At 46.6% G+C, this 7,937-nt stretch overlaps 1 long non-coding RNA gene and 2 other non-coding genes across 3 annotated transcripts; all 3 read left to right on the top strand.

Annotated features, from left to right (window-relative positions):
• The first annotated feature begins 894 nt into the window (after positions 1-894).
• On the top strand, positions 895-3,422 carry LOC106698566. The gene is made up of 3 exons (XR_001349905.2): positions 895-1,004; positions 2,408-2,440; positions 3,183-3,422. It is a non-coding gene; the product is annotated as an uncharacterized LOC106698566 (long non-coding RNA).
• On the top strand, positions 1,687-1,890 carry LOC111827651. The gene has a single exon (XR_002831298.1). It is a non-coding gene; the product is annotated as a small nucleolar RNA SNORA73 family (small nucleolar RNA).
• LOC111827663 lies at positions 2,906-3,109 on the top strand. Its single transcript, XR_002831309.1, has one exon. It is a non-coding gene; the product is annotated as a small nucleolar RNA SNORA73 family (small nucleolar RNA).
• Positions 3,423-7,937: the final 4,515 nt, after the last annotated feature.

Here is a 7,937-nt window from a genome sequence, read left to right as displayed (position 1 = left end):
CAAGTTTACCCACTATTTCATTTTACATCAGTGCAGAGTCAACACGGTGAAAAAGGCAAAGAAAGTATTATGAAATAGTTTTGGCCTCAAGGACCCCCAAAAGAATCTCAGAGACCCCGGGGTCTACCAACCACACTTTGAGAACCACTGCTCTGGTCCTGTTTTGCATCTTAAAATTTGGGTAATAATTCCCATGTCTTAGAATTGCTGTGACAGTAAAGGATGTATGTAAACCACCCAGCACAAACACCTTCTAGAAGGAACACCATAAATGTTTCTACTCGTTAGAGTCCAGCTGTGAGAGCTCTATGTCAATTTAACATTTATTCACCTAACACCATATCCGAAATTCTATCACATTTGTAACATTTTACTGCAATATGTATCTTCGGAATTCTTTACTTGCCTAAGTCTTTAGATTAGGGACGTATGTGTTAAAATGTACTTAACATAAAAGTTACCATTTTAACCATTTGTAAGTGTACAGTTCAACAGTATATTCCCGTAGTTGTGCATAAGAGACTCTGAAGTTTAACCAATTCGCGTAGGAGCACTCGTCTTCTTTACCGACGCATTTGTCAAATGTCTATTTCAGTGTACAGGGCAGATTCAACCACTTTTTAGACTTCTCGCGTTTTTCTAGATGTCTTTTTCTACTTTGCATAGTTATGACACCAAAGCTCTTTCTCACGAGTTTAACAGCACATTCCCCAGACGGCCTGAACCGAGGGTAGAACGGTAACTTTGCTATTGGAAACTTACCCGCCTACATACGTAACTTCTGTAATTTACATTCCCCAGCAAAGTCGCGCGTGAAGGCTCTCGTATCGCGAGAATCCTCTGGGGGTGGGGCTTAATCTAGTGAATTTCCGATACGCTGACTGCGCATGGCGGGGCGCAGGCGCAGTAGACATATCCGCGCGCTTCAAAGGGTATAAATACGGACGCCTTGTGTTCCCCCGGCCTTTTAGAGGGAGAGCTTCGCTCAGCCTTCATGGTGTCTGGTAAGTGTCTGTATCCGCCTGGTTTGTCAGCTTCAGCTCTAGTGCTCGATCCCGCCAGCCCGGCTTTCCTGTAGAAACGGTGCTATTTAGAAGGGCTGGTTTCGGCGGCGTCCGTGCCAACTACGCTTACTCCGCGCGGAGCGGCTGGGGCGGCCGGGGCCGGGGCGCTCGCGACCCGCGGGTGACGGCATAACCGGGGCGCGCTCGCGCCGACCTGCACCCTGCGCGCCGAGACGCCGAGAATGCAGCCACCCCGCCCCGCGGCCCAGTTGTTGCCCTGCCTCCCGGGAGCCGCGTTGCCCTCGGTGGAGTTGCACGCAGGACATTTTATTCCTGGCCCCTCCCGCGTGTGAGTCCTGATTTCGAAACCGATGGTTCTTAGTGCTGCCAATGTAACATTTAGGGTAATTTCACGGCTGGCGATGATCGGTTTAAAGATGGAAAGGTTAACTGCTGTCTGAAAGGCTCTGCAGTTGCCGTTTCTTTGGGAGCGTGCTGACGGCTGTTGTTTCTAGATGTGCGTGTGCGGCGCCCGGCTGAGTGAATTTAGGTTCCTGGCAGGACTTCTGGCCAGTCTTGAACTCGAGTTTTGACGACTTTGGGGGGATTTAGGTATCCCTGGGAAATCGCTGTCGCTGGGTGGGATTTCTAGCACCGCAGTCTGTGAATCTAAGTGCAGTGAACAACGTGGATACCCCGGGAGGTCACTCTCCCCGGGCTCTGTCCAGGTGGCGTAGGGGAGCGGAGGGCTCTGCCCCGTGATGTACGGTCCCTTTCCACAACGTTGGAGAGAAAGCCGGGCCTAGAGCCTGCGCCTGCATATTCCTACAGCTTCTCAGAGTCCTGTGGACGATGACTGGGGAGACAAACCATGCAGGAAACATCTCTAGAACAGCGATTTTCAACCGATGTGCTGCAAGAAATTGAAAACTTGCAAGTACCTGCCGATTTAGTCAGGGGCACTGACCTCTTTTCCCTTGGATTGTCAAATTTAAAATCAACATCCAACACAGAAATTGGTGTGAATCAATTAAAATTCTACCTCTGGCCTGGCCTGGCTCAGTGGTTGAGCATTGACCCATGAACCAGGGGGTCAGTGCACATGGCCAGTTGGGAGAGTGGGCGCGTGCAGGAGACGGCCTATCCATGATTCTATCATTGATGTTACTATTTCTTCCTGAAATCGATAAAAACCTATATTTAAAAATTACCTGTTTTGGCAGGTCGGTAAAATACTTATTTTTTATGTGCTGCAGTTTTAGTAATTTGTGCTGCATGAGGTGAAAAAGGTTGACAATTGCTGCTCTAGAGTCCTATCTGGATATAGGTTGATCAGAAGTGAATTTTTTGCTTTAACCAGCTTTACTGTACTGCTGAATTAAGCTCTTTACCTTGTTTTGCAGCCTTCAATCAAGATTCTAAATAACTTGATTTGGGTAAGTAAATCTGAATTGCTTTTGGCTTATCGGTTTTGCCCCTTACAGTCCATCCACAGGAGATAGGGTTTGATCTCATGCACAGACCCTTTTCATGATACTGGAGTTGAAGCTGGGCATATTTGTCTGCATACGCCTTCAACAAGGAATAACTGATGAAGTAAATCATGAAATAGTACATAGTAATGACTTGTTTGAAATTGATTAAAAACAGTTACTAAACCAACATCTGCATGTAGTGTGATCTGTAATAATAAAAGCATAATATGCTGATCAGACCGGACGTCCTTGGACTAAGCCAAGGTTGGGGGGGGGGGAGTGCCACGCACGCGAAGGAGGAAGGCCTACTCTTGCACGAGTTTCGTGCATCAGGTCTCTAGTATGTAATAAAAATCTAAGAAGTTTTGAGGGGTGATGCTGTCTAGCTGTACTGTAATTACTACTGTTTGTGATTATCAGATGATCCCAACGTGGATACCCTGGGAGGTCACTCTCCCCAGGCTCTGTCCAGGTGGCGTAGGGGAGCATAGGGCTCTGCCCCATGATGTACAGTCCCTTTCCACAACGTTGGAGAGAAAGCCGGGCCTAGAGTCTGCGCCTGCATATTCCTACAGCTTCTCAGAGTCCTGTGGACAATGACTGAGGAGATAAACCATGCAGGAAACATCTAGCATGCTAAAATGTGAAATTTTTAAATTTAAGAGTCTATGATTCTAAAGATTTTTTTTCTGCTTTCATTTAGGAAAGAAGAGGAGCCACCTCACCATTTTGGCAGTTAATGCTTTTTGGGTTCCTCTAAAGTGATGGCTGTTTTTGGAGGATAAGTAGCTGGCTGCCCTTGGGAGTAAGGGAAATTAAATGCAAATTCTGTCATTCCCAGATCTGTATTAACTGGTAGACTAATAGGATGTTCCATTGGCCACATGGCCCATTGAAATTTATGTCATTACAGAAGGCACTGAGCATTGGCAGCTTTTTTTTTTTTAATCCTCACCAGAGTATATTTTTCTTTTAATATATTTTGATTTTTTTACAGAGAGGAAGGGAGAGGGATAGAGTAAGAAACATCAATCAGCTGCCTCCTGCACACCCCCCCACTGGGGATATTGCCCGCAACCAAGGCACATGCCCCTGACCGGAATCGAACCCAGGACCCTTCAGTCCACAGGCCAACGCTCTATCCACTGAGCCAAACTGGTCAGGGCCAGAGAAACACATCTATTGGTTGCATCCGAGGTACATGTCCTTGACCAGAATCAAACCTGGGACCCTTCAGCCTACGCTCTACTCACAGCCAAACTGGCTTGGGCTGGGCAGCTTTATTGAGACAGTATTGGTCCTTGAAAAGACCCAGAAAACTTGTCAGAATGTGTGATGCAAAAAAATGAAACTAAAATGATACTTTGTTTTTTTAACCTCAAAGTTGGTTTTCTAATTGCATAGCTGAATGAACAGAAGCCCATGCAAGTCTAAATGTTTTTTAAGATCCTTATGTATTTGTGAATTATAATAAAGGTGACTATATACTTATTAGTGTGGTTTCTTTTTTCATATGGGAGTGTATGATGACAGCCAAAGATAGTGTTCCATAATCGAGTGCTATAGCGATTAATGCCTGATTGATTAGTTGCGCCCTGAAGACCCTAAGCTTTTGTCTTGTGCTCTTTGTGTTTAGCTTTATATGCTTCCCTGGCTAGATCTCATTTTCATTACGCAGTTGGATGACTGGTTAAATTTTAAAATATGGGTAATGCTTCACCTACATTAGCAACTACAAGATTTGTTATGAATGTTACAAATCCCACTGCTGTTAGGCTAGTTAAACCTAGACAACTGGTGTCCAAGTAGCAAGCCCTTAAGCCTGGAAGACCACTGCCATGGATGATGTGAGGTTGGGTCACAATGGAAGCTTTGTCAAGCCCTTGTACAGACTGCCAGCCTTGTAGGGATGGGATGTAATAGGCCCTGAAGGATGGAGACCATCTAGAAGGTAGAGTCGATCCTGGTGCGTGGGGTTCAGATAGCCATTAAACCATTTAGGGGCCTTTGTGGTCAGATTTAAGGAAAGTGTATTTGGGATTTGGGTGGTAGGTTTGGCCAAATTGTGTGGAATGCCCAGATGGAGTTTCACAAATGGTATTCAGGGCCAGAGGATAATAGATTTGGGAATGGGAGTTATTTCCTGTAGCCGAAATTGGGGAGAGCACAGCTTTTTGGCTTTTTGAACTGATAAAGCAACATGTAGATGGTCTGCTTAGACTAGTTGCACTTGCAATACTTAGTTCTAAGTATTTGCATATATTAATCCTCACAACTCTGATATGGGTATTAATCTAACCCAGTTTCAGATGGGAAAACTCCATTGCCCAAATTCACAACTGGAAGTGGAACCTGCACAAGAGTATCAACCCCCTGCAGGCTTCCTGGAAGCGAGCCAGATGTAAGGCAGGATCCTGTTTATCCCCAGGACCAGCCCAGTGCTGACCTCTCATCTTGGTATCTGTTAGGTTAGGTGGCTCAAGAGGCGGTGTAGGAAATGGAGTCCAGTTAATCAGAAAAGGAAGAAAGGAAAGGCTTTATTCTGCGTCCCCAGGCGGCCCACGGACCCCAAAGACAGGGCACGTGGATCCGCACCAACAGGGAGGGGGGGCGCTTTTCTTACACAGCTGTTCAGTGAGGGCGGGGGGAGCATGAGCTGTGCGAGTTCCCGCAGCAGGGGTCGTCACGGTTTCCAGGTGTCATCATCTGGCTGGTAGCTGACCTGTTAGGAATTCCAGGGCGGGACCGGTATCTGCGTCACCATTTACCTGGTGCACTGGCCTGTTACGGATTCTAGGAAGGGCCCAGTATCTACGTCACCATCTGCCTGGCGGAGGCATGCATCAGCTCCTGGACCCCCTTTCGACCTAACAGTATCATTACCACATACTGTCTTTGGAAAGTAGGGGCTCAGTATAGTGTTCGCTTTTCCCTACAACCAGAGGAAGATGATCTTAATGATTCGTACCAACTTCTCAGGATAGGGCTGGATAGCTAATGCTAAACAGGAAATACCTGTATTCATTTCTCTCGATGTGCAAGTGGAGCTGAAGCAAAGCTGTCAGCAGGTATTCTAGGCCCCACCCTTTCTGCTAGATTTCATCTTGCAATATACCTGTCTACACTCTCCAAACAGGCTTTTCTGGCCTTTTTCTGCACGTAGGCAGTCATGCTGCCTAGGTTTGGATCCTGATACCAACAGTTTCTGTGCATGTGACCTTGGGTGAGCCACTTAATCTCTGCTTCAATTTCCTCATGAAATTGGGGGGAATAAAAGAATGAGGATATTCAATGAGTTAATATTTATAAATGCTTCTTACAGTCTCATAAGTACAATGAGCTTCTTAAAGAACATTTTGTGACCACCTGGTATTGCAAGCACAGCACCAAAGAAATATCTAATTTGTTGTTGGTAATCCTCACCTGAGGATATTTTCCCATTGATTTTTTTTTTATTATTTTTTAGAGAGAGAGTGGAACGGATGGGGAGAGAGAAAGAGAGAAAGAGCGATGATACATTGGTTGCCTCCTGCACTAGCCCTATGGGGGCTAGTGATCGAGCTTGCAACCAAGGCATGTGCCCTTGACCAGAATCCAACCCAGGACCCTTCAGTCCTCAGGCCAAAACATCTAAATATTTAAAGATTTCTAAACAGGGCAAGGTCTCCCAGCTGTGATTTAGGGAGACTAACCTCGGGATATTGGTGGGATGAAATGGAGGGGAAGAAATGAGAGGTAGGAGCAGAGTCCAGGAGGATGGTGCTTTTGTTCAGAGGGGCAGAAATAGAAACATGAAGAGAGGAGAGGGAGGAACCGGCAAAGCATTTAAGGTTTGAATCTATTTCTCAGAGAACCTTAACTTTGGCTGGAAAGATGAAGTCGGGGTGGTGTCTAGTTCCATGGGTGATGAGTCACAGGGGTAGAGCTGAAGGGCTGAAACTTCCAGTGGAGGGCAGATGGACTGCCCTTTCAAAAAGTGCTAGCTCAGCCCTGAACAAGAATTCTGCCCCCTTCTACCACTTGTAGGATGACTCCAGAGAAAGTCCCTAACCACTTTGAACCTCGTTTTTCTCATTTTACAACTGTCACGAGGTTTTTGTGAGGAACAAATGTGCTAAATAACATGTGTGGGAATGTTTCTGCAGTGAACCAAGTAAAAGGTTTTACAAAATAGGTGATAATAATAATCATTTTTATAATTACATTAAGCATGTGAATGAGTAAGAACTTGGAGGAAGACAGCAGAGAGAGATCAGAGATCCCAGAGCTTAAACTTGGAGAAATTTCAGGGTACTACATCATCCAAAGGAGGAGTCCGTGATGGAGGCAGAGGTAAACTTGAAGAGGTAAGAGACCCTCGAGATGGGGAGTGCTTTGGGGTGGACTCCATAGAAAAAGAAATTCAGTTGGTAAATACTCATCAAAAGTATCTTATCTATCTGGTTATGATAGAATGACTTTCAGAGTCAGAATCAACATGAAATGGAGAAAATATCCTTCTGCAGAGGTCACTGCCCTGACCTGGGAACACCCCCCCCCCCCGCCCCCACATTCAAATGGCCAGAGAAGTCACCTCAGGGAACACCTGAAATCTTCAAGAACTGTTTGTACCCACTGTGGGGAATGAGTGTGTTAACAAGAGAGGGTCGTCCGCTTGGTACCTATTTTCCTTTTCCAGCCCCCAACCCCAATTCACATCCAGTTCAAACGGTCTCCCTCACTCGATTTGCTTCCCCCAAGTCCATTCTCCATTCTGTTGGAAAACAAAAACCTACTCATGTGGTCAAATCCTTTCACAGTTCCCCACTGCCTCGGAATAGAGGCTGCATTCCTTAGGCACAGACCGTGCATCCCTGGCCCAGCCCTCCTGCTCCAGCGCTCTCCCCTGTCACTCCTGCAGGCACCTCTGCTCCAGTTAGACCTTCATAACATGTTTCCCACACCACCCTAGGCTCTCATCGCTCCCTGTCATTACAAGGGAGGCTTCTCCGCGTCAACATGGAAAGCATTTCTTAAGTCCCAGGCTGAGCCAGATGCCCCTGGACGTACCCTTGCCGTAGCTCTGTTGGTGGTCTGATTTCTCATGTTTCTCCAACAGAGAACCTCTTGAGAACAGGAACGAGCAGTATCTCTTTTCTCTGTACAGTTCCTATCACACAAACAAACCCTGTTTTCCCATAAACAAACCCTGTTTTCCCATAAACCAACCCTGTTTTCAAGTGGTCTTTCTGGTTGTTAGTCCACTCGTCCCGATTTGGGGTCTCCAAAATGCACCCCCACTGTACTTGCGGAGTACAGGTGGGGGACCTGGTCTAGAGCTCCCTGTGGGGAGCGTGTCCCTTGCACTTCCAGAGCCGGCGTAGCGGGGGGGGCGGGGGGCAGGTGGAACCTCTGTAATAAGGGTACAGACGCCGAAGTAACTCAACACGAATACATGCAGCAATCTGCGAGGAGGGCG

Source organism: Myotis lucifugus, unplaced genomic scaffold (genome assembly GCF_000147115.1).
Source record: "Myotis lucifugus unplaced genomic scaffold, Myoluc2.0 scaffold_197, whole genome shotgun sequence".
NCBI lineage: Eukaryota > Metazoa > Chordata > Mammalia > Chiroptera > Vespertilionidae > Myotis > Myotis lucifugus.
Note: the sequence above shows the minus strand (reverse complement) of the source record. Positions and strands in the feature narration are given on the sequence as shown.